Source organism: Callithrix jacchus, chromosome 11 (genome assembly GCF_049354715.1).
Source record: "Callithrix jacchus isolate 240 chromosome 11, calJac240_pri, whole genome shotgun sequence".
NCBI classification, from domain to species: Eukaryota; Metazoa; Chordata; class Mammalia; order Primates; family Cebidae; genus Callithrix; species Callithrix jacchus.
The window spans coordinates 70,260,786-70,288,095 of record NC_133512.1 but is presented as its reverse complement, the minus strand read 5'-3'; the positions used below and the strand labels follow the sequence as shown (position 1 = coordinate 70,288,095).

Below are 27,310 nucleotides of genomic sequence, written 5' to 3'. Positions count from 1 at the left end.
TAAAACCGTCTTTCTCCAGGATCACTATGTACCTACCCTTTCTGTGACTAACTGGGAGGATTGTTTATTTCCTCTGTCCCTACTACTCAGCGTGAAAGAATAAGAGTACACACAGACTATTCAACCAGAAACCATAAGTTCATAAATGTAAGGATGTAGCTACACATTAATAAGATTGATTTTCCCGAGGGACATTAAGAAAACAACTTATTAGTACATAGTCCCAACTCATGTATATGTATTTATTTATCTCTATTTTTATCATAAGAATAATAAATCTTAAAGGTGAACAAAGTCAACCAGTACAAATATATCATAGAGATAGTGATCATTAATATTGATAATGATCTCTGAAAACTGCATTCTGTGTTGTCTTAGTGATAACTCAGAATCTTTGAGAAACATTTACAACATGTTACTGTGTAATAAGGCAGAGAAACATACAGCAAATATATGCTAATACCTATGTTCTGATACCTAGAAAAGTTGCATGTCTGTGTGTGTATGTGTGTGTAGATTTGTTTCCTGAAATTGCCAGATAAATGAGTCATTCATCAAGCAGGAAATAATAGTCAAATAATCAAGAATGTGTATTTTTACATGAATTTACCATATGAAGATAATACCCAATCTTGGTGAGGATAATATGAAATAGACATATTCACATTTTTTTAAATGAGAATATGAAAGGGTTACCCAGAAATTGTAGTATAAAAATTAATTCTAAGAAACTAATTTATCTTAACAGATTTACCCCAAGAAAATGCTCAAACACTTATGTATAACCATTTCATTTAGTATTATTTTTATTAGCAAAAATTTGAAACTTATTAAACTTCAAAAATTGGGCTGATTAAAAAACTATAGCTAATTCATTTAATAAAGAACTAGAAATTCATTAAAAATTATAATGCCATAACTTTATAATCATGGAAAATATGAAATTTAAAAAACACAACTACTTTTGTGCTTTTTTATGTTTCTTTATTTTTCTGCATTTGCTAATTTTTATTTACAAATCATATATCAAAATGAGCTATTATCAATCAAAAGTATTGAGAATGTTTTTTGCTCATACGGTTTCTCAACATCTTGTCCATTCCCTTGAGTACTATGTTGAACATATGTTGCAACAGCAAAGAGAAACAGACATATAAGAGATTTTTGTAACTTGTATACAAGGTTTAGTAGATTGGGCTCCCAGAAGGAGGAAATCCAGGAGGCAATATTCCTGTTGTAGTCAATGTGAAAAATTCCCATTGAGTTTACACAGTGTACAATTCTGCATGGCTAGATGAGGAAGCCTTGGTAGGAGGCCAAAAAATGATGAAAAAGAGATGGATCTGGGGGATTTCTTACTATTAGTATCAAATGGGATGGGTGTTATTCCAAGTCAGAGTTCAGTAAACTATGACCTATAGGCCATAAATAAAGGTTGTTCTGGAACACAGCCATGCTCACTTGTTTACCTGTTATCTATCGCTAATTTTATACTAACAAAAGAGCTGAGTATTTGTGAGGATATAGCCCACAAAGTCGAAAATCTTTACTATGCAACTCTATACAGGAAATGTTTTCCAAACCCTGCCTGAAATACACTGCAATTGTTAAAACAAATCAAATAATAAAACCAAAGAAGTAAATAAAAAACCTCAGAGTATACAGTGGATACTACTATTGCCCATAAATATTTTCAATTCTCTTTTCCTTTCAGGCGTTTTGGAGGATTGCTTTTGTTTTGACTTCTTGAACTTTAAGCAATCCCATAGATCTTGCTTTGGAAATACAACGTGAGTAGAGGTTTCATGAATCACTTCCTGGTTGAAGTGTTAAAGTGAATATATGTGACTTTTCGTGCTGTCCCTTATCTTGCTGTTGTGGTTATTGAAGCTCTGATGATATGGAAGTGTAACCTGCGACATTGACCTCCACCATGTAGGCCAGTTGTCCTGGAGAACTGCCTAAACCCAGCAGAAATTATGTGAAAGAGAAATAAATTGTAAATGCATTAAGTACTGAGATTTGGGGCCTGTTTATCACCACAATATTTACCCACCCTATCATGTCTGACAAAGAGAAGAACTTTTTTTAGAATGTGCTAACAGCTAGTAGATTCACAGTAAAAAAAAAAAAAAAAAAAAGCATAATAAGGTAAAAAATCAACAGAAAACATGATAATTATAGAATTCCTCAAAAGAATTATGTAGGGCTGCTATCTTAAATAGAATTTTAATAACTAGAAAAGAATATTTATTCTTACTAATATGCCCATATCTACATATTTTAAGTGGTAAATCACTATAGAATTTCAACAGTTTGTCAAAAAAATCAGTTATAGGAAGAAAAATTTAGTTAATGGAATCTGAAATAAAAATGTGATATAATACAGTTTAAATTATTAGCAATATATTACTACCTCAGTTTTTTAAAAAGTTATGTTTCATAAACCTACAATTTTTTTTTAAGCATTATCATCTGTGATACAATGAAATAGTGAATTGACTGGAGCCAGTAAAATAATAAGTCTATTATTTTAACATTGTTACAGATACAAACATAACACACTATGTTTCCCTCTATGTTTGTTTGCCTTTTTAAGTTGTAGCACAACAGAATATGAGCTTTAAAACTGAAGCCTGAATTTGATGGAACATTCTGTTTTCAAAAGAAAATTAAAAACTAAAATACCTAGATTTTGTTTCCCTCCTGAACTGGGGATGTCAGAGCTGGGTTAAATAAAGCTCACAGGCTTGGTCTTTACATGGCAGTCATTAATTTTTCATGAGGCTGAAATTGAGATAGTATGGAAGATTTCCCCATTGTGTCACACTGAATGTTTGAATATGGTTTGGCCAACTTTCTCCAGAACATAACTTTTTTTTCCTTGCCCTAAACCCTAAAGCACCATTTGTGAATCTGGCAAATTTCTGAACCACTTAAATTCAGGATTCATAGTTTATTATATCAACTAAGTTTCTAGACTTTCTTGGATAAATCAAAGTAGTCAGCTTTGACAAATTGGAAAAAACTATCTAACACTTAATAACCTTGAGGAAATTCTGCTATTCTATTTATCCCTGTTAAAGAAGAGAACGGTATGCTTTCCATTTAGAAATTATTAAAACTATAGCTATGTTTTTAAAAAATCATAAAGAAGAAACCGTTATATATGCATACATATATAAACAGGTACACAGAATCTACAGATGATAATTGGGAATTATTTTATAATGACTTTATACCAATTATATCTTAAATAAAAGAAGAAACATAGATAAGGAAAATAAATTTGGGCAGAACACACTTCAAAAGAAATAACTTCATCATAAAATTTCAATCATATCTTCATTATTATTCTCCCTGTACTGTTGTAGCACATATTTTTAAATTGAGTCACAAAGGATTTTTTTTTCAGGCTTAAATTGCTAAAACTATTTGGAGCATGAAAGAAAAGATCAAAAGGGCCAACTGGGAACAAAACATAGTGATCAGAATTGAAGATAAGCCACAACACATAATAATCCTAATTACCAATCTTTAATTAAACTACAGGGAGAATTTATGTCCCAAATAAACTTTCTCACAGCTTTTCTGGACTTCAAGATTGAACGTTTTGATATGTATAAATAACAACAGGCAAAGAGGAAGCTTATTATTTAGTTTCTTATGATATACAGAAATGTAAACTTAGGAATAGCGTATGTTAAATGCAAAGTTCAAAACAAAATATGATATTCAAGGGTGTTGTTGGAAAATATTTGAAATTAACAAGCCAATTGATTCTGACAAAATTGACAAATTTATGAATGCCCAACTGATGAATTAAAGAACAGAATATATTGGCAGTGCTTTATTGAATTCATTTAGAAATAATCTACTGCTGCAAAGTAGATTTCTCTGGAGAAAAACCAGCAAAGCCAAATGGGTTTTATGTGGTTGGATATGTTATTAATGTAAGTTAGCTTCAACTCGAAAGAGTAGGCCTATTCAAAGTATATTGAATAAATTTCATGTTTCTCATTTTCCTGGCTATTGGACTGAGTTTTGCTTTTTTCTGACCCTAGTTTTGCTCTCTTCTTGGAGAGCATTAGTCAAGGAGGTAATTGCATTGAGTCTAACTTTTCCCAGTAAGGAAGATCTAATGTTAATTTTCATGTGTGTTAAATCTAATCAACATTGCACAGTGTTATAGTTCTCCCAGTAACTGAACATTTCTTCTAAAACAGTTTGTGTGTGAGTGTGTGTGTGCCTAATTATTTATTGCACTTTTTAGTTTGAGTTTTTTTCCCTTTGCTTGAATTTTTCAGAAATTTCTAGAGAAGTAACATACTGTGGTATAATATCTGACAGTTCTTTGCTAGGAACTTACTTCACTCTCACAAATGGAACCCCTGTGGCTGTGTTTACACACTGTGATCCTAGCTGTTTCTCCCAGTGTTGGAATGTTGGTCTGATATATGGAATAGTGAGTAGCATTAGAAGGATAGCCTTAGCAATAGTAGAGCTTTTAAGGTGGGGTAGTTAAACCCTGCCATTGAGATTAGGAGGTTTTCTTGGTAGAAAACTTGGAAGAAAATTTTTTCTCTTGGATTGGATTCTGTGAGACATGATGGCCTAATGTTTCATATAAAATAGTTGTAATTTATTGTTTTCTTGTTTTCCTTAAGTCAATCCGCATTAGTGACTATTCTCTCAAAAATTCTAATACCCAAGTAATACCAAAGCATTGGCATGGCAATCCAGCATAAATATCATCAGTGCTGACATTATCTTTCATTTCAAAACATAGAAAGATATACATATTGTTTTTGATGGCTTTTTCTGAACAGAGCCTTCTTACCAATGCCCCAACCTATCAAGCTATTTTAAGTAATGCAGTCTTGAGTGAACAACACATATTTTAATGAGAATATTACAAGTACCATAGGTAAATTCTAGTAACAGTTAATGGCATTCCTTGTCATTGTGGTGATATTGTTCTCTATGTGACTATAGGAAATTGGTTAAAATTGTGTGGAGCTGCTAGTGAACTCATTCAGTCTGACAATATGTTTAAGTAGCTATCTCTTTTAGTATAGAGAAAATATCTGGAAAAGCAATCTTTCATTTTAATTCTGAGAACTTGGTAACCTTCTGTGTCCTGGTTCAATTTTTAAAACTTTGATTCAAACCAGGTTACTGTATGTCATTCTTCCCTGTTTTTTTTTAACATTAAAAACAAAGAACTGAACCTTGTTCTCCTAAAAAACATTAACTCATAGGATACAACAGTCTTGAAAATGACAGTTTGAGAGGAATAAGGCCTATGACAAGTGAATTCTGGGAACATAAAGTGCTTAAAACCCCAAATATAGATTCAATATGACAAGATTGACCTCCAGTAAAGGAAAAGTAAAATCTGCTTCTGGTCCTGAAATGCGTTATGCATTTTCTCCGGCGAGAATTATGTTATCCTTTATTATCAGGAAACTTTCTTCATTTTTTTCCCCAAAGCTTAATAAGATCATGTTAAGTATGTGAAACAAAGATTATTTATATAAATATTGCTTTTAATGATGCCATGAATTGTTTTGAAATAAAATTGCACAGTTAAGAAGATCAAAGCAGCCACTGTTCACTCTAGTTTCATGTCTCTTTCTCATTCCTTCTTAGCATATCCATTGGTGGTTGGTTCCCACACTCTTTAGGGAGAGTGGTTAGATGCCAGCAACCACTTCTCAGTTACCTTGTTAATGTTTATTTGAGAATACTTTCTAATGAATATTTTTAATAATGAATAAAAAATTAGAAATTATTTATTTGGTTGCAAGAAGGAGATCTTTTTGGAATGATGCCAGGAGGGGAGACACATTAATTTTAATGATTGTCCACACAGGACTTTACTATCAGTTTTAAAGACTTGAAAGAAAACTGGCAAACCAGGCTGTGTCTCAGACTTTGAGGGAATTACCAGAAAATGAGAAAAGCCACACAAAGAAGGCAATTTAATCAAAAGAGAAAATAAGTATGAAAAAATGAAGAGGAGTAGATTTAGTTTCTTTAAGTTTTTGATCTCCAAAGTTACTTGATAGAGGGAATGAGGCACGATCATGGGTTTCAACAGCTCAAGCCAAATACAAATATTTTAATAAATTATTTCCCTTATATTATGTTGGGTTGAATATGCTTTACATACAGCTCATTTTTTTGTGAGACTAATGACTTTTTTGAAAGGCTTTAAGTAAGGGAAATATTGTTTAATAATAGAAAAAAGCAATTCTTGGGGAAAATTAATGAGGATAATGTGAAGATGACAAAAATAGTGATAATCCTCCTTCTATAGTCTTTGGAAACTATACCTCACATATGTTGAGGGTTCTAACTATTAAAATATGGCCTGAATATTAAAACTGATAATAAAACTGTGTCTGAACTTGTAGTTGGAAGGTAATAAAGTGCCATTTTTAAACACTTAACTTTGGAAGTTTGGACAAAATGAAGACAACTCAAGAAAATATTGTTACTATTACTACAACTGCTACTAAATGTTTTATAGCAAATAAAACAGGAAAATAAAATAATTGTTTAAATGTATTGAGGAACATAGAAAAAGAGATAAATATAGATATTAGTTCAATAAAGACATCTTCAGCAGAGGAACAGCAATAACAAAACACAGACAGTTTTAAATAAAATGAAATATTGCTTGCCAAGGTTGCAGAAAAACAATATCTGATAGGAGCATACGTATGAGTATGTTATTGGTAAGAAAACTATGTGTAAAAATATAAGTATATATATGTACATATACAAACACAAGGATACAATTGTAATATATATACATATTACAATTTTATCGATATGCCTTAGATAGCAGTGGTAAAAAGATCACCTGATTACATGATTACATATTCATTGGAAAATTGTTTTTCCATAAATACCTTCTTAAACTTTTGGTCTCTAGTTGAATATGTTCTAAAAGAGACATTATACTCGGTACTGTAATGCCATTTTGACTTGAAGAATCAAAGAAGTTGTACCTTTCTTTGTAAATAGCCATTATATCTAATTATTTTTCTAGTATTCATATTATTGCTAATTTATAACCATTAATATCAATATGAATAAAAATATTAAATAAAAATACTTTGAATTTCAATTATGCAATTTAAAAAATATTCCATATTTAAAACGTTATTGACAGCAATTTATTGGCTATTTTCTGGAAAGACCATTCATTGAGAAGGGCAGAAAGAAAGGATAGCTACACAATTTACCCAAGAGGTATTTATCACCATTGGGTAACATCAAAATTGGTGATTATGTAAATTGGAAACCTTGGTTTTTATTCAGTGGAACTGTATTAAATTTTCATTGATACAAGAGAAAAGTGAGAGTTTAATTTTATACAGTCTTTCAAATTCAATTTATGATCACATAAATGTGCTTTTTCATATTAACTTTCTCATAAAGAGCACAATTTTCACTCAGAGGAAAGAAAAGTAGTTCAGTGAACAAATTCAAGAGGCTTTATATCTGGCTTCAATTATGGGAAAATAAATCTAGAAGTACTGACTGTGTTGATTAAATTCTTATAACTTTACAAGATTAGAGCAAGAGTCTTTGAAAATAAGAAGTCCTGATTGATAATAATTTTGAAAATATTATTGTTAAAAACAAGGTCATTCATGTGTATGATTAATGGTAGAAAGAGTTTGAAATTCACCTCCAGTTTCTCAGTGAAGTATGGTAGACAGCCATAAAGTTTGTTCATAATATTTGCAAGTAAATTTTTAAAAATTTAGACTTGATACATAGTCTAAAATAATATATTATCAATCTTATGCTTAATCTCATGCCATTCAATGAAAACAACACTTTGAACTACACTGGAAAAATTTTAGAACCATATTGTTGAATAAATCGTTGGAATAGAAAATGTCCTATATCTACTATTGCTTGCTTTTTTACTGCACCCTGCCCCATACCACTGTTGATATTCATTCATTTATCTCTGTGCCTAATTTTCCCCAAGAATATCGGCATTGTCTGCTTTTCACTCCACATATATTCTCTTTCTGGATATTTTCCTGGTTTCATATTTGGTGTTGATAGCCATTTGTACACACAAAAAATATTGATTACTAACTCTTTTTGAGTTTTTACCTATAATTTTCTAACTTTCATCTAGGACTCTTACCCATTTTCCTGTGATTCATCATGTAGGGCATGCTGGTCAGTATTTAAAAACTCACTCATAAAAATAACAAATAAAAAATAAACTCACTCATTAGAAGGAAAAGAAAAACACCCTTATTTGCAACACTTGCTTATTTTTATTGTAGGATATTCTCACCATGGATGATGCAACTAGCTCATAAAATGCCTAGAAATATACAAACGACTCATTTGAGCTGGTACTAGCTAGCTCCAGCACACCACTCTATTACACTAATTTTAAAGAGAAAACGTATCTTTTCTGAGAATTTTTCAAGAAACTTCAAAAAGTGAAGAACACTTTCTGGCTCCAGAATGCAGAGAGCCTGTAAGGGGTGTCCCTTTGACCAGTACAGCAAAAAAGGAATGAGATAAACTTCAGATTCGTAATTTTTTTTTAAATCCCACTAGACCTAAGTTTGCAGAGCCACGAACTGGCCCACAGTATAAGGAAAGACAGGAGTCTGAAGGGAAAAAGGACATGTTCACTCTTCTACTTGAGGGAAACACTGATGAACTTAGGTACAAAGAGCACTGCTAGAGTGCGTGATGAACTTTTAGAGATTGAACGTGGGATGGAGAGTGTAGAGTCTGTGATGACCACTAAAATTGGGGAAAATCTCCACACTCTGGCAAGCTCTCTGTGAACTTTTTTTTTTTTTTTGAGACGGAGTTTCGCTCTTGCTACCCAGGCTGGAGTGCAATGGCACGATCTCGGCTCACCGCAACCTCCGCCTCCTGGGTTCAGGCAATTCTCCTGCCTCAGCCTCCTGAGTAGCTGGGATTACAGGCACGCACCACCGTGCCCAGCTAATTTTTTGTATTTTTAGTAGAGACGAGGTTTCACCTTGTTGACCAGGATGGTCTCGATCTCTCGACCTCGTGATCCACCCATCTCGGCCTCCCAAAGTGCTGGGATTACAGGCTTGAGCCACCGCGCCCGGCCGCTCTCTGTGAACTCTTACAGGAACTTACGGAAAAGAATGGGAAGATTCCTGAGAAGATATTTTTGGTAGTATAGACGTGAAAAGGTGAACATCAGTGATGTGGGAATGTCAAAAAACTTTATCTGGACTCTTCTCTTCTGTCTATCATATGAAATAAATGTCTTAATCTTTGAGGTAGAGGGCATAACACTGCCACCTTTAGGGAACAAGTATAAACTAATTGCGACTGGAGGAAGGAAACAGGAGGAAAAAAAAATACCCCTGGGAGAAGAGCAGGAGCAGGATTATGCACTGGGATCAACAAATGAAGTCTAGGAACAAGCGAACTGTGAATGCTACATTCCCAAGACCAGCACATCACATCTGCCTAGAATCAGCCTTAGGCAGTCCACAGATAGCATTCGCCAGCCCCGTGGAGAGATGTGCGAGGAAAATCATTGTCAAATTTTTATTTGAGAATGAAAGCAGGAAAGAGTAAATGTTCTAAAGCTCTCATATCATTGAGATGTCAGTGGCAAACAGTGGTAAAAAAGATCTATTTGGTATGATAAAAAAGTGAATTCTAAAAGTAATTAGAGAAAATTCAATCAAATAAAAATGATGAAAAGGAAGTATGAAGATCAACAATATAAATATAAGCAATATAAAATATAAGAATGTTGTAGTAAATAGAATATAAATCAAAAAATGAATCTCTGAATGAGAATGAGCTGAAGTCTTACATAATAAGACACTATCAGATTAGGTTAAGAATGTAAATCAGCCATAGTCTTTCAATAAGCAATACAGCTAAGTCAGAATGAGAGGTTAAGAATAAAAAAATTGGGGCCTGGCTTGGTGACTTATGCTTATAATCCCAGCACTTTGAGAGGCTGAGACAGATTGCTTGAGCCCAGGAGTTCAAGACCAGCCAGGGAAACATAGCAAGACGCTATTTCTACAAAAAGTATAAAAATTAGCCAAGTGTGGCAGTGCATGATTGTGATCCCAGCTATTTATGAGGCTGAGGTGAGAAGTCAATGCTACAGTGAGCCGTGATTCTGCCACTGCACTCCAGCCTGGGTAACAGAGCAAGATCCTGTCTCCAAAAAAAAAAAAAACTAGAGAATTGGTATGCCTAAATGTATATCATACAAATGACAACACAAACAAAACATTGTTAGTATTAAAAAGCAAGAAATTTCAGATTCAAATCTAAATAAAACTAGAGCAGGAGAATACCAAAAGTATTGTATTAGTACATTTTCACACTGCTATAAAGAATACCTGAGACTGGGTAATTTATAAACCAAAGAGGTTTAATTGACTCACAGTTCCACATGCTAGGGAGGCCTCAGGAATCTCATGATCAGGGTAGAAGGGGAAGCAAGGCACATCTTACATGACAGCAGGTGAGAGAGGATGAAGAGGAAACTGCCATATACTTTTAAAGCATCAGAACTCGTGAGAACTCACTCACTATTATGAGCATATGATGGGGGAAACTGCCCTCATGATCCAATCACCTCCCACCAGGTACTGCCCTTGACACATGGGGATTACAATTTGAGATGATATTTGGATGTGGACACAGGTCTAAACTATATTATTCTTCCCCTGGTCCCTCACAAATCTCATGTCTGTTTTACATTTCAAAGCCAATCATGCTTTCCCAACAATCTCCCAAAGTCTTATTTCAGCATTAACTCAAAAGTCTACAGTCTAAAGACTCATCTGAGATCAAGCAAGTCTCTACTGCCTATAAGCCTGTAAAATCAAAAACAAGTTAGTTACTTCTAAAATACAGTGGCAATATAGACATTGGGCAAATATTCCCATTCCAAATGGGAAAAATTGGCCAAAACAAAAGGGGCTACAGGCCCCATGCAAGTCTGAAACCCAGAAGAGCATACATTAAATCTTAAAGCTCCAGAATGATCTCCTTAACTCCATTTCTCACAACCAAGGCATGTCGATGGAAGCGGTGGGCTCCCATGGCCTTGGGGAGCTTCACTTCTGTGGCTCTGCAGGGTACAGAGCTTTGGGTGCTTTCACAGGCTGGCATTGAGTGTGTGCAGCTTTTCCAGGTTCATGGTGCAAGCTGTCAGTGGATCTAACACTCCAGTGCCTGAAGGAAAGTGGCCTTCTTTTCACAACTCCACTAGGCAGTGCCTCAGAGGGGACTCTGTGTGGGGGCTCTAAGCCCACATTTTCCTTCCACACTGCCCTAGCAGAAAGTTTCCATTAGGGCTCTGCCCCTGCAGCTGAATTCTGTCTGGACACCTGGTGTTTCCCAATATCCACTGAAATCTAGGCAGAAGCTTCCAAAGTACAAGACCTGTCTTCTGTGTATCTGCAGGCACAACACCTCATGGAAGCCACCAAGGCTTGGGGCTTTCACCCTTTGAAACAACAGCCCAAGCTGTACCTTGGAACCTTTTAGCCACAGCTGGAACTGGAGTGGCTGGGGCACAGGGCACCAAGTCCCAAGGCTGCACAGAGCAGCAGCACCCTGGACCGGGACTGTAAAACCATTTTTCTCTCCTAGGCCTCTGGGCCTGTGATGGGAAGGATTGCCATCAAGATCTCTGACATTCTCTGGAGACATTTTCCCTATTGTCTTGGTGATTAACATTCAGCTCCTCATTACTTATGCAAATTTCTGCAGCAGGCTTGACTTCTCCTCAGAAAATGGGTTTTTCTTTTCTGCCCATTGGGTCAGGCTGAAAATTTTCCCAACTTTTTTGCCCTGTCACATCTTGAATGCTTGGCTGCTAAGAAATTTCTTCTGGCACATAGTTCAAAGTTCCACAGATTTCGAAGGCAGGGGCAAAATGCCTCCAGTCTCTTTGCTAAGGCACAGCAAAAGTGACCTTTGCTCCAGTTCCCAGTTAAGTTTCTCCTCTCCAAGTGAGATCACCTTACCCTGTACTTCATTGTCCATATCACTATCAGCATTTTGCTCAAAACCATTTGACAAGTCTCTAGGAGGTTCCAAACTTTCCCACATCTTCTTCTGAGCCCTTCAAACTGTTCCAACCTTGGCCCATTTCCCAGTTCCAAAGTTGCTGCCACATTGTCAAGTATCTTTAAAGCAGTGCCTCAAACTCCTGGTACCAGTCTGTATTTGTCTGTTTTCACACTGCTATAAAAAATACCTGAGACTGGATAATTTATAAACAAAAAGATTTAATTGACTTACAGCTCTACATGGCTGGGAAAACCTCAGGAAACCTACAATCATGATGGAAAGAGAAGAAAGTCAGGTCTTACATGGCAGCAGACAATAGGGAGCTGACAAAGAAATTGCCCCGATGATCCAGTGACTGTCCACCAGGTCTCTTCCTTGAAACAAGGGGATTTGAATTCTAGTTGAGATTTGGGCAGGGACACAGACACAAGTTTAAAATTAAGAAATCCATTTTTAGATAAATCTTGGATCAAAATGAAAACACAAAAATCACAAATTAGGAAAACAACAAAATAAACTTTCATGAAGACAAAGGGACATAGCAGAATTATTTTTAAAAAAACAGATATCAAAATATTTATTTTAGGAAATTGGTTCATGCAATTGTCAGGGCTGGCAAGTCTCAAATATGTAAGGCAGACCAACAGACTAGAAATCCAGGCAAAAGTTAATCCTAAAGCCTTTTATTCATTTCTTTTTTTATGAGACAGTTAGACAATATATCACCTAGGCTGAAGTGCAGAGGCAGGAACAAGGCTCTTGACCCTGCCACTTCAGGGTCTGGTGTAACTGGAACCACAGGCACACACCATCATTCCTGGCTTTTTAAATTTTTTTTGTAGAGATAGGGGTCTCACTTCGTTGCCCAGGGTGTTCTAAAGCTGCTGTGTGCCTCTCAGTACTGGGAATATTACCACCCCTTGAAACTATTTTCTTTTGTAGAAATCTCAGTTTTTTGCTCTTAATGCCTCCAACTGATTGAATGTGGTTCATTCACACAACAAAGAGTAATCCATTTACTTATTTATTTATTTTTACTCATTGGGAAATTTATAGCCTTCATTTATAGCCTTCATAAAAAATTCATAGTACTTTAAAAAATGCAAAAACAAGAGAAGAATTTAATAAAGATTACATGTGATTAATAAAATGGAAAATGGTAAAAGTACAAGTGGATTCAAACATGGTTTCTTTGACTAATAATGCCAACAATATTCTTGACATTTTGATACATAAATTCAAAAGAATAAAACTATGCAAGATTTGGAATGACAACCACAGGGAAAAATTGGATAAAAAAATTATGAGGCCGGGCGTGGTGGCTCACGCCTGTAATCACAGCACTTTGGGAGGCCAAGGCAGGTGAATCATGAGGTCAAAAGATTGAGATCATCCTGGTCAACATGGTGAAACCCTATCAGGTGGATCATGAGGTCAAGAGATCGAGACCATCCTGGTCAACATGGTGAAACCCCATCTCTATTAAAAATATAAAAAATTAGCTGGGCATGGTGGCGCATGCCTGTAATCTTAGCTACTCAAGAGGCTGAGGCAGGAGAATTGCCTGAACCCAGGAGGCAGAGGTTGCAGTGAGCTGAGATCGTGCCATTGCACTCCAGCCTGGGTAACAAGAGCGAAACTCTGTCTCAAAAAAAAGAGAATTATGAAAGACTACAACTTGTGAATCCATAGAAACAAATTTGACAATCTAAAGAAAATGGATGGTTTTCTAGAAAATCTACAAAAATAGTTTCAAAGAAAAGTAGAAATGTAACTGGACCAATTATAGTAGAAGAGAATAAAATGGTAATATATTTTTAAACATAAAACATTTCATAGATCAGATAGTGTCACAGCAATGTTCTAACCATTTAAAAAGATAATTCAAATAATACTTCAACTATTTCACTCCAAAAGAAATGACACCGTCTCTGATGCTTATATTAAAGCCTTTATAGCCATAATAATGCAATTTAAAAAGAAGACATGAATAGAAAAGCATAAGACAAATTATATTTATTAATATAAAAATTTTAAATAATTAGTAAATGGAATATATAAAATTCAGGATTGGATTACAAAGTTAATAGACTACAACAAAAGTCTGTTATTTTATGTCAGAAAACTGGTCAATAAAACATTTTTTAAAATGTCTACCTTAGAATAATACAAACAGTTTCTCAAAGCTGTTTTTGTTTGTTTTATGATGCTGAGTCTTCTCATTCTTCTAGATGAAATTTACAGAAATTCTCATGACTTTTTGGTCATTGAAGGTAATTAATATTCAATATCCTTAAGTCCAGTCCAATGCAGTAATAAAAAGTTTAAATGTCATCCCGTTTTTCTTTCTCATCTCTGCTTTTTCCCATTTCTGGACCACTGCAAGATGATCAATTAGTATTGAAAGAGGTATGGGCACATGGCTGCTTCTCCTTCCCCAATCGTTTACTTTTTCTGTTGCCCAAAGAAAGGACAACAGGATTAAGAGTTTCTTTTCTGTATGGGATCAGATGAGGTGGTGGGAGAGTAGGAAAGAGTCAGTAAAGACTTTACTTGACTAGTGGTATTTTCGGGTGGCAGTGCCATCCTCAGGTTTGAAAGCTGTTTTAGCTTCAATACTCTCTGGCTTTCTTGCATCTGGTTCAGCTCTAATCCATAGAAAATACTTACAAATCCATTGCGCTCAAACATCATATATAAAAACCAACCAAAGCACAACTTCTATTTTACTCTACGATAAGAGCATATTTGAAGCCAGTGCCCAGACCTCTTTTATGTTTCTCAGACATAAATAGAAGACAATGGAAGCTACCTAAATGGTCCCACTGAAGCCCCTTTCCATGACCTGAGGTGAAAGTGGGAGCCATACGCCCCTCCCTTGGAGACAGCACCAATTTTTCCTAAGGAACCACTTTAACCTCCCACAACCCAGTGACTTTATGGGCTGTAAGTGATTGTGGAGAATATTGAAAAGTGAATTTTCATCTCCTTATATAAATAGATGATGTTAGCCTCCCAATTCATTTTGCAATGGGAAAGCTGTTGTTCTGCCGACATAGCTAAATCAGAGACAAAAATAGTTACACTTTTAACCTTATAAATTCAACAATAAACACAGAAATAGAATTGTGAAAATGGTTCATTTATAGTAGTAACTTTAAAAGCTATAAAATAATTTAAACGACAGGAAGTAAGGAAGAGAACAAAACATCCCATATTTTTAACATGGGTTACTTGGTTAGAAAAGGTGTGTGGCAAAATAAGTAAGTGGTAGAAGAGAGGGTAAGCGAAAGGCAAAAGAAAAAAGATACAGCAACAAAAAAAGATGGCTCTAAACAGAGCAGCAATAACAAAATACTCTTATACAAAATTATGTATTTGTGTGTACATTTTTTAAAAAACAGTTAATTCGAATTTTATGTACTGACTATGATAGGGTTATTCTTGACATATTATTCAGTGAAAAAAATAAGCTATTGAGTAGTATTTGTATTATGATTCTATTTAGTAAACACACACAAGTCTTAAAGCTTTATATATGCTTAAATACAATATATATGTAATACAACATTTTAGTACATTATATAGCATCCAATTGTTTTGGAATTTTTTGTGTAAGTGAAGAGAAAGTTGCACAATGACACCCATGAGTTTATTAACACAGTTATTCTTTACAAGTGGGGTTGGTGGGAGGCTGTTTACCTTTCTCTTTATACACCATTGCATTGTTAAATTTAATGCATACGTTGCTTTATTTTTAACTTTTATCTTTTAATTTTGAAATAAATTCAAACTAGAACAAAATTTGCAAGAATGATACAAAGAACTCTCATGTATTATTTACCCAGATTTACCAATTATTTATATTTAGCCTCATTTGTTTTTTCTTCCTGGCTCTTGTTCTTATCCTCTTCTGGCTCTTTTCTCCTCTCTTCAGACATACACACACACATGCACATACGCATGCACAAACACACACACACGTACTGCTATTATTCTTTTTCTGGATCATTAGCGAATAAGTTGGAGTCATCATGTCTGTATCCCCTAAATAGCTTAATACTTTTACTTTAAAAAGTAGTATTTTCTTATATACCATGGTAAAATTATTAAACTGCGAAAAATTTAACTACAATGTTACACTATTATTTAATTCATTATCTCAAATCAAAAATTTTAAATTATCCAACGAAGTCTTTTAAAACCATTTTTACTTTGCAAGATTCAGGATTTACTCCAGGGTCATTGTATAGGGTTTTTATGTCTCTTTAATTCTCTCTTACTCTAAAAAACTCCCTTAGTGCTTCTCTGTCTTTCCTCCCATTGACATATTTGACAAGTTATTTTGTAAAATGTCCCTCGTTTTAAACTGTCTGATATTTCTCATGATTACATTTAGCTTATACAGTTTTGGCAGAAATATTAAAAATGTTGTTTTTTTCTTCTCATTGCATCATGATAAGATACACATCATGTCAATTTGCCCTGTGACAGAAGTCTCCAAGACAACCTCAGATATTCCCAAGAAAAATTCAAGAGACAAAGCATATAGTAATACTTACAGCTAAAATTTATTTCAACAATGTAGTACAGACAAATGGTCAGATCAGAAGGTAAAAAGTCAAAATGCAGAGGAATTCACATGAAGCTTCTCTTCCTTATGCTCTCTGCCTCCCACATGGGGTCACCTACAGAACACTTTTCTCAGCAAAAAAAAAAATGTAGTATAGGGGAGAAAAAAATTATATAATATTGTTTCTCACCTTTTGCAAGTGCGTAGCTGAGGATCCATAACAAAAGATGAATTAACAAAAGAAAAGCATACAAATTTATTTAATATAAGTTTTACATGATATTGCAATCTCCAGAAATGTACACTCCCAAGAAACAGAAGAATCTGTGTTTTTTTGTGGACAGTCATGGGGAAGTATTAATGGAGGACAAAAGGGTATGATCTTTGGTAATAAACTGGGAGGAACTTAGCAAGGCCCGCTTGTTCAGATACTTCTTGGCATCCCTGTGTTACATTCCTTACAACTGGGCAGGGGAGGACACTTGTCACAGGAAGGTCTTCAGAAGAGAAGGGAGGGTGGAAGGTTAAAGAATGACTTAGGTTTTATGGCCTGCTTCAAAGAAGAAGGGAAAGAAGGTAAGTGGACATTCTGCTTCCACCATTTCCTCAAAGGCCAAGCTGCCATATTTTGGTGTAGCATGTCCTGAACCCCATCTGTAGCAATATATGTGCAATGTTTCTGCCTAGGGGAGCCCGTTAGAGACTAAGCATCTAAGATTTTTGTTTTTATAATTTAACTAGATGAGTTTGTTTTTATTCATAGGCTTTTAATTTACAAACGTGATCATTAGTAGATATATTTTAATATTGTTAAAAAGAAAAAAAATGTATTTTTTATTTAAGATTTTATTTATTTTATTTTTAAGCACCCTCTGTCTAACATGTACACAAATTCTAGACTCTGAAAAGTAGGCATTCAACATAACCATATTGTTTGCATGTGCAGTCTATGCACAGTGAACCCCACCCTTATTATCAGTTAACTGTTGCCCAGAGAACATTTGGAGAGCTGAGTTCCCAGATGCCAGGCACTAACTTTGCAAGTTTTTCTAAGGATAGCGGTCTCAGGCCATAATGTTAATTCCTTTCAGTACAGACCCAATATTGATGACTTTAACTTTGATCACTTGATAAAGGTCCCCCAGGTTTGTTCACTGTAAAGTGACTCTCTTGTGAATTGACAAGCAATTTGTGGAGACTACCTTGAAGCAATGAAAATATCCTATTCTCTAAAAATCTTTACCTACTGACTTTAGAGTCTTGTGGTGATTTTCTTAACCTTATTGTGTCTGTATGTATACTCTTCTCTATTCTAAAGAAGAGCTTTTCCTTCATCCTCATATTTTAATAATACATTGATTTATTTCTGTTATTAGGGAGTCATGGATTTTTACATATTTTTAGATATGATTTACTGATTTTCACATATAACTTTATGAGAAATATTAGTCCATAGTTTATTTTCTCATAATGATTTTCTCTGGTTTGGCTTCATAAAAATAGCTGGAAAATATTCCTTCCTCTTCTCTTATCTATATTATTTTGTGTTAAATTGATACTATCTCTTCTACAAATGTTTGAATTAACTAGTGAAGCCACAAAGACTTTTAATTACAAATGTATATTCATTGATAGACACAGTAGCATTCAGAGTTTCTGTTTCTTCCTGAGTGAGCTTTACTAGTTGGACTGTTTCAAGGACTTTTTCTGTATAATCTAAGTCATCAAATTTGTTGGTATAACATTTTAAAAATATTATTATCTTTATTAACTCTTTAGTGTTGTAGAATAGTTTGCATTTTGCTCCTTTCTATACCTTATTGCAGTGGTTAGTGTCTCTGCTGCCAATTTGAATACAAATAGTGGTAATAGCCACGCTTGTCTTAAACTCCAGACTTCTGGTGGAGTTTAAAGACAAATGTTAGTACTCCTTTCTGTATCTCCTTCTCCTTTCCAAAATTTCTCCATTCACTTTCTGGCTGTTTGACAGCCTATAACTTAATCCTCTAACGCCTCAAGTCAGTACAATTATGGATTTCTGTTTGAATTGGAGCTATCTTCATCTTGTGAACTGGTAAGTGTCTTCAGGAAAAAATTTACATAAGCACAAATGTCACTAAATGGAGTTTTTAATCTGTGTTATGCTGTAGTTTCTGCCTGTTTTTAGTCACTCACCTGTGCTTCAAATAATTGTTTGTAGATATTTTGAATAAAATATATAATTGTTACCTGTGGGAGTATATGCATTCATTACCAAAAACTGAATGGCCAATACTACTTTTAAAATATACAATATATAACATTAAAAAAGGAAAATACAAAATTACATTTTATTGTATATTATTGTGCTTAATGCTTGTATCAGTTTATGAGTTTAACTATTAAAGTAAATGCTTGGAGAGTTTTAAATTTGTGAATTTGACAATTAGTAGATATATTTTAATATTGTGCAAAAGAAGAAAATTCGGATGCATTAGTGTCTTCCTCTGTTTAAATAGTGTGGTTGACTCTGAAAGGCAAGAAAAGGCCATAATATCAACCGAAAATACAATACAAGCTTCAAGTCATTGTACTGTGTCACAGATATTCTTCTTTTGCTTAGAAAGTTATACAAGATGTTACTCTTTGGGAGGAAAATAAAAGTCAATCTTAAGAGAAAGATGAGTTCCCTGGCATTAGCTGAAATTTTAATCTGAAAATAAATGTGCTTAGTAAGGGCTTCTTTGTTTGTTTGTTTTTTTCCACAAACTAAATTTTTGATAGAGACAGATGTTTCCTAAGTAACTACCATTTCCAAGTGCTGAACTGTGACTAATATATTTCACTTACTTAATAATAAATGGTTCCTTTAAGGATTTTCATTTCTACTACTTAGATAGTAAACTAAAGGCACAGTGATAACAGTTTTCTCCAGTGGGAAGACAAAAGAGCAATCACAAAACTTTATTCAGAAAAAACTCATTGGTATTCTTACTAGTGCCTATTTGCAAATTGCATATGACCATTCTGTGTTATCTGTCAGCACCTACTAAATTTTTAAAATATTTTGTAGGTGAACATAATCTTGGTGAAATCAAGGGTCTAATAATAAGTACAGAACCTCTGAGATAATGTGAGGATCTATGAAAATTTTTAAAAGTACTTTTTTTCTCCCAAAACCGGCAATGAAATAACTTTTTTGCCTTGACATCTGTGAATATCTTAGTTGTTCATAGTGACTGGTCAGAGCAAATTTTTCATCTCAGATGTTTCAGCAAAACGAATTACTTTTATAGTTTTTTAATATCTATAAATTCTGTATGCCTATATTTGGAATACATAGTTTCACATCCAGAGCTAAAGTAAGTCATTATTTTAAAGCAGAGTCCTGTAATAGCTTAGGTAAATATTATTCTCTCCAGGTATTACATCCCTTGAAGCATACTTCACAAATTATCCTCTGAATACAGAATATTTCACATATCCCAATGGACTGTAAGACAGCTTTTAGTACTCTCTTAATTCTAACATTAGTGTTTATCTGTTTTATTTTTCACATAACTGAATAAGACAGAACTTCAAATCTTGTTTATACTCATTATAACAAGATTTTTTTCTGACTGAATGTTTTGAATTCTTTTTTTTTAACTCAGCAAACACCTCATGATAATCAATTTTTGTCTTAGAAATTAAGTGTAATAAGAACATGCCCTTGGCAAAAAAGATAAGTTTCCATTGAAAAATTGTCCAGTATTGTGCCTAGGACATAGTAGGGGCTTTAAAATATTCTAGGTGAATGTATAAGATGATATATTAGTTCCTTCTGAACCACAGTGCTAGAAGAAAAAGAAAAAGAAAGAAAAAAAAGGTGATATATTAGCTAACAAATGAGATCTTTTGATTCAAGCAGACTTAGATTTTAATACCAATTATATTTATTTACTAGTAGTTTAACATAGAAGAATATTGCATATTTCTTATAAGCCTGAATTTCTGAATCTGTGAAAGAGAATAAGAACTCATTTCATAATACTGTATTGCATTTCAGTGAGATAATAGTAATCAGGTAAAGTGCTTGGTGTTTAGAAAATACTATTTTCTTTTCTACAGCTTGATGCTTGCCTTTAGGTTTTTGTTTCTTGTGTGTGTGTTCTTATATAAGCAATGATACCAGTGGTAAAAATTATGCACTTGTGATTCTTATGTTCCCAGTAAAAAAAGTGTAAATATCATATTTCAGCTGTTTGTAGAGAATATATTGCAAAAATATATCCATAAAAATTCAAAGTAGTTTAGACAAAAAGTCATTTTCATGCACACTAGGAAAATTGGAATGAATAATGCGTGAATAAGTCTCATATTTTGATACGTAATCACTTTATTAGGTAGATTCATGGAAAAGGTATTCAGTAAAAATTTTAATCCAGGCTGGGCATGTTGACTCATGTCTATAATCCCAGCCTTTCGGGAGGTCAAAGCAGGAGGATTGCCTGAGGCCAGGAGTTCGAGATCAGCCTGAGCAACAGATTGAGACCGCATCTCTACAATTTTTTTTTTGAATCCTAGCTACTCGAGAGGCTGAGATGGAAGGATCACTTGAGCCAAGCAGTTTGAGGTTTCAGTGAACTATGGTCATGTGACTGCACTTCAGCCTGGGCAATGGAGCATGACACTCTCAAAAGAAAAAAATCTAACTTTTATTTTATACATCCTTGTTTTATAATAGCAGAGATATGTGTCATATATATATATATAAACACACAAAGAAACTTTGAGGGTAATGGAAGAGTATATGTATTTATTGACATTGTCAAAATGAGAAGGAAGAAGTATGATAAGTAATCTGAAATAGACTAGATAGTCTTTATTACTCAGATAAGTCTCTGAGGTTATTATTGTTCTACTTAGTGTCTAAATACAACTACCTTGAAAAACAAATTTCTAAAAATCAAATGCCAACAAGATACACTTAAATGATCTCGGAGCTAGTACCATTCCTTCTGAAATGATTCCAAGCAATACAAAAAGAGGGAATTCCCCCTAACTCATTTTATGAAACTAACATCATCCTTATGCTAAAAGCTGGTAGAGACACAAATAAAAAGACAATTTCAGGCCAATATCCATGATGAACATCTATGCAAAACCCTTCAATAAAATACTGGCAAACCAACTGCAACAGCACACCAAAAGTTTATTTATCATGATCAAGTAGGCGTCATCCCACAAGGCTGATTCAACATAGGCAAATCTATAAACGTAATCCATCACATAAACAGAACCAAAGATAAAAACCACATGGTTATTCAATAAATGCAGACAATAATGACTTTGACAAAACTCAACAGCCCTTTATGCTACAACTCTCAATAAACTAGGTATTGATGGAACATATCTCAAAATAATAAAAGCCATTTATGAAAAACACACAGCCAAAATCATACTGAATGGGCAAAAACTTGAAGCACCCCCTTTGAAATCTGGCACTAGAAAAGGATGCCCTCTCTCACCACTCTTATTCAATATAGTATTAGAAGTTCTGGCCAGAGGAATCAGGCAAGAAAAAGAGATAAAGGATATTCACTTAGGAAAGGAGGAAGTCAAATTGTCTCTATTTGCAGATGACATGATTGTATATTAGGAAGACCACATCATCTCACCCAAAATCTCCTTAAACTGATAAGCAGCTTTGGCAAAGTCTCAAAATACAAGATCAATGTGCAGAAATCACAAGCATTCCAATACATCATAACAGACAAACAGAGAACTATATTATGAGTGAACTCCCACTCACAACTGCTACAAAGAGAATAAAATACCTAGGAATACAACTAACAAAGGATGTGAAGGACCTCTTCAAGGAGAACTACAAACCACTGCTAAAGGAAATAAAAGAGGACAAAAACAGATGGAAAAGCATTCCATGCTCATGGTTAGGAGGAATCAGTATCATGAAAATGGCCATACTGCCCAAAACTTTATAGATTCAATGCTATTCCCCATCAAGCTACGATTGACCTTCTTCAAATAACTGAAAAAAACCACCTTAAACTTCATATGGAACCAAAAGAGAGCCCACATAGCCAAGACAATCCTAAGCAAAAAGAACAAAGCTGGAGGCATCACACTTCCTGACTTCAAACTACACTACAAAGCTACAGTAATCAAAACAGCAAAGTACTGGTACCAAAACAGAAATATAGACCAATGAAACAGAACAGAGGCCCCGGAAGGAACGCCACACATCCACATTCATCTGATCTTTGACAGACCTGACAAAAAAGCATTGGGAAAAGGATTCTCTGTTTAATAAATGGTGTTGGGAAAACTTGCTAGCCATGTGCAGAAAGCAGAAACTGGACCCCTTCCTGACACCTTATACAAAAATTAACTCCAGATGAATTAAAGATTTAAACATAAGATCCAATACCATAAAAACCCTAGAAGGCAACATAGGTAATACCATTCAGGACATAGGCATAGGCAAGGACTTGATCATGAAAACACCAAAAGCAATGGCAACAAAAGCCAAAATAAACAAACAGGATCTAATTAAACTTAACAGTTTCTTCACAGCAAAAGAAACAATCATTAGAGTGAGCTGGCAACCAACAGAATGGGAAAAAAATTTTTCAATATACCCAACTGACAAAGGGCTAGTATCCAGAATCTACAAAGAACTAAAAGAGATTTATAAGGAAAAAACAAGCCCATTCAAAAGTGGGCAAAGGATATGAACAGACACTTTTCAAATGAAGACATATGTAGCCAACAAACATATGAAAAAAGGCTCATCATCATTGGTCATTAGAGAAATGTAAATCAAAATCACATTGAGATACCATCTCACACTAGTTAAAATGGTGATCATTTAAATATCTGGAGACAGCAGATACTGGAGAGGATGTGGAGAAACAGGAATGCTTTTACACTGTTCATGGGACTGTAAATTAGTTCAGTCATTGTGGAAGACAGTGTGGTGTTTACTCAAGGATCTAGAACTAGAAATACCATTTGACCCAGCAATCCCATTACTGAGTATATACTCAAAGGTTTATAAATCATTCTGTTATAAAGACACATGCACACGTGTGTTCATTGTGGTACTGTTTATAATAGCAAAGACTTGGAACCAACACAAATGCCCATCAATTATAGACTGGAGAAAGAAAATGTGGCACATATACCCCATGGAATACTATGTAGCCATACAAAAGGATGAGTTCATTTCCTTTACAGGGACATGGTGAAGCTGGAAACCATCATTCTCAGCAAACTGACACAGGCACAGAAAACCAAGCAGTGCATGTTCCAACTCTCATAGGTGGGTGTTGAACAATGAGAAGACATGGATACAGGAGTGGAGCATCATACACTGGGGTCTCTTGGGGGTTGGGGAGTTAGGGAAGGGATAGCAGGGTGTGGGGAGATTGGGGAAGGATAACATTAGGAGAAATATCTAATGTAGGTGATGGGGGGATGGATGCAGCAGACCACCATGACATGGATATACCTATGTAACAATCCTGCACAATCTACACATGTACCCCAGAACTTAAAGTATAATTTAAAAAAAAATAAGAAAAGATCTCTATATTTCCCCAGATATACATGATAACAATTCCAAAGAGTAGTTGTGTTAAAGGAAGTTGTCTTAGAACATAGGAAACATCTTATTGACTCAAGTTTATTGTCCTTGAAGGCCAGGATTTTCTTTGCAGTAAAGAGTATGTTGGCAAGGAAAATGTTATAAAATTGCAAAAAAGAATTCTTAGTGATTATCCCATCACAGAAACATCACTTTGAACAACTATACACACACACAAAAGACTTCACAAAGGTAAAGTAAAACAGGTGCAAGATAACAATACCTGTTTATGCATAATAATTTTTTTAAAAGATGCACGGAAGAAGATAAGAGAACAGTTTTACATTACACGTGTCATCCTTCTTCCAACCACAGGTAGAACAACACTGAGAGATAATGCTGTCTACTTGGGGTAAGAAGAGGTAAGTAAGCAGAGGACTTTTCTTGGACACTAAAACCAGGCCTGGCCTAGAAAAAACCATCATCTTCAGAACCAATCTCATGGCCCCTGATACTTGGCAAGTACCTGTGGAAGGATCCTCCAGACCTGCCTGAGTGCGACCACTGCCTACTGACAACAGCAGTGTTGGGCTGTGAACAAATCTCAATGGTAGCTAGACCTCATAAGCCAAAGTATTTGGGCCTGCTCAAGCACTGTGCCAGCCTCACTGGCAAGATTTCCAGTGCTACCCCCAGCAGACAAAGAGGTTTCAGGCTTACTACTACAATGGCTAAGCTGTCTGTGCCATAGGGACCATGCCAGATGGCCTGCCAAGAATCTCTGAGTAAGCTTACTGTTAAAGGGTGCTTCCAGACAAAGCCAGTCTGCAAAAACTGGAAAAAGTACCTAATTTTTCAAATGCACAAACATCCGTGCATGGCCACAAGGATCAAGATCAAACAGGGAAAGATGACAGCACCAGAGACAAAATAAAGTGCCAGTGACTGAGCCTATAGGGATGGGGATGTATGAAAGCCTGACAAATAAATCAAAATAACTGTTTTATAGAAGCTAAGGAAATTTTTATAAAATAGAAACAATTCAGACAAATACAGAAAACAGTAGTGACTATGATCAGAAATATAAGGGAAGATTGACATAATTTTTTATAAAAGAAAAAAAATCAAAGAGCTGAAAAATACAGTAAACAAAATGAAAAAATACAATAGAGAACAGCACTTGATAAAACAGAAGAAGGGATCTTTAAACTCAAAGACAGGTTATTTGAAAATATGCAGTTAAATTATTTTTAAAAGAAAAAAGTAATGAGAGAATAAAGCAGACATGAAGGATTTACATGACAGAATCAAAAGATAATTTTTTCTGCATTATTGAGATTCAAGAAAGAGAAGAAAATTAAAGGGGTAGAAACCTTATTTAAAGAAATAATAGTAGAAAGCTTTTCAAAACTGAAGAAATATATAAATATCCAGACAGAGGATAGTTAGAGGTCTCCAATCAAATTCTTTCTAGATAAGACTACCCCAAGACATATTATAATAAAACTTTCAAAAATCAAAACAATGTAGAAAGAGAAAAGCAGCAAATATCACATCAGGCATTTTTAGTACAACTACAAGCAGACTTCTTTATCGAAATCTTACTACAAGCTAGGAGCTAATGGAATGATATATACAAAATACTGCTAAAATAATCTGCTAGCCAAGAATGTCATATCCAGGAAAGCTTTCCTTCAGAAATAAAGCAGAGATAAAGCTTTCCGAGACAGACAAAATCGGAGAAAGTTCATCATCTCACCTGTCTTATGAGAAATGCTAATGAAAATCACTTTACTATAAAGGAAGAGGGAAGGAACAAGGCTATACTAAGCAACTAGTAAGCAATTAACAAAATGGCAGTAGTAAGTACCTACCTATCAATAATAACCTTGAATATCAAGGGACTAAATTCTTCAAACCAAAAATATAATGTGGCTGAATAGATTGAAAACAAGAACCAACTATGTATTGCTTACAAGAAGCTAACTTCATCTGTTACTACACATAGATTGAGAGTGAGGTGCTGAAAAAAAACATGTAAATAGAAACCAGAAGGGAACAGGAGTATCTATAAAAAAAAACTTTTTCATAACTGTAAAAAGAATCAAGTTTGTTATATAATAATAAAGGAGTCAATACATCAAGAGGATGTAACAGTGGTAACAGTGGTGTGTGTGTGTATATATATATATATGTATATATATATATATATATATATATATATATATGTATACCACAAAATGATGTTCTCACCACAAAAATGATAACTATGTGAGGTAATGCATATATAATTAGCTGGATTTAATCATTTCATAATGTATATACTCTTCAAAACATTCTGTTCTTCATGATCAAGGTAATTTTATCTGACCATTTAAATAACAAAGCTATCAACAAAGTAAACAGGTAACCTGCAGAATGGGAGAAAATATTTGCGAAGTATGCATTTGACAAAGTTCTTATATCCAGAATCTATAAGAAACTTAACAAATTAACAAGCAAAAAGCAAATAATCCCATTACAAAGCAGGCAAAGAACATGAAGAGACACTTCTCAAAAGAAGACATACATGCAGCCAACAAAAATATTATAAAATGCTCTATATTACTAATCATTAGAGATATGAAAATCAAAACCATAATAAGATGCCATCAAAGAAATACCACAAAATATGAGATACCAGTAAGAACCTTTATTCCAGAGGTACACACCCTCTACCTGCACATACTATACCACCAGTCCAAATAGCTATTACTAAAAAGTAAAAAAATATATATATGTATATGTTTGTGAGAAAAGGAAACACTTAGACACTGTTGGTGGAAATTTAAATTAGTTCAGCCATTGTGAAAGCAATGTGGTGATTTGTCAAAGATATTAAAACGGAATTACCATTCAACCCAGCAATCTCATTAGTGGGTATACCCAAAGGCATATACATCATTCCACCATAAAGATACATGCGTATATATGTTATTCACTATTCACCATAGCAAAGACATGGAATCAATCTAAATACCCATCAACAGTAGACTGGTTAAAGAACTGTGGTACATATACATCATGGAATATTATGC

The 27,310-nt window shown here is 34.4% G+C and overlaps 1 long non-coding RNA gene across 2 annotated transcripts in view; it reads left to right on the top strand.

Moving 5' to 3' along the window:
* LOC118143697 (uncharacterized) overlaps positions 1–27,310 on the top strand; it is a 294,611-nt gene that overhangs the window by 139,731 nt on the left and 127,570 nt on the right. For both annotated transcript variants that reach the window (XR_013524047.1, XR_004728032.3), the window contains one exon: positions 1,715–1,790. This is a non-coding gene — a long non-coding RNA (uncharacterized LOC118143697). The remainder of the gene's footprint in view (positions 1–1,714; positions 1,791–27,310) is intronic.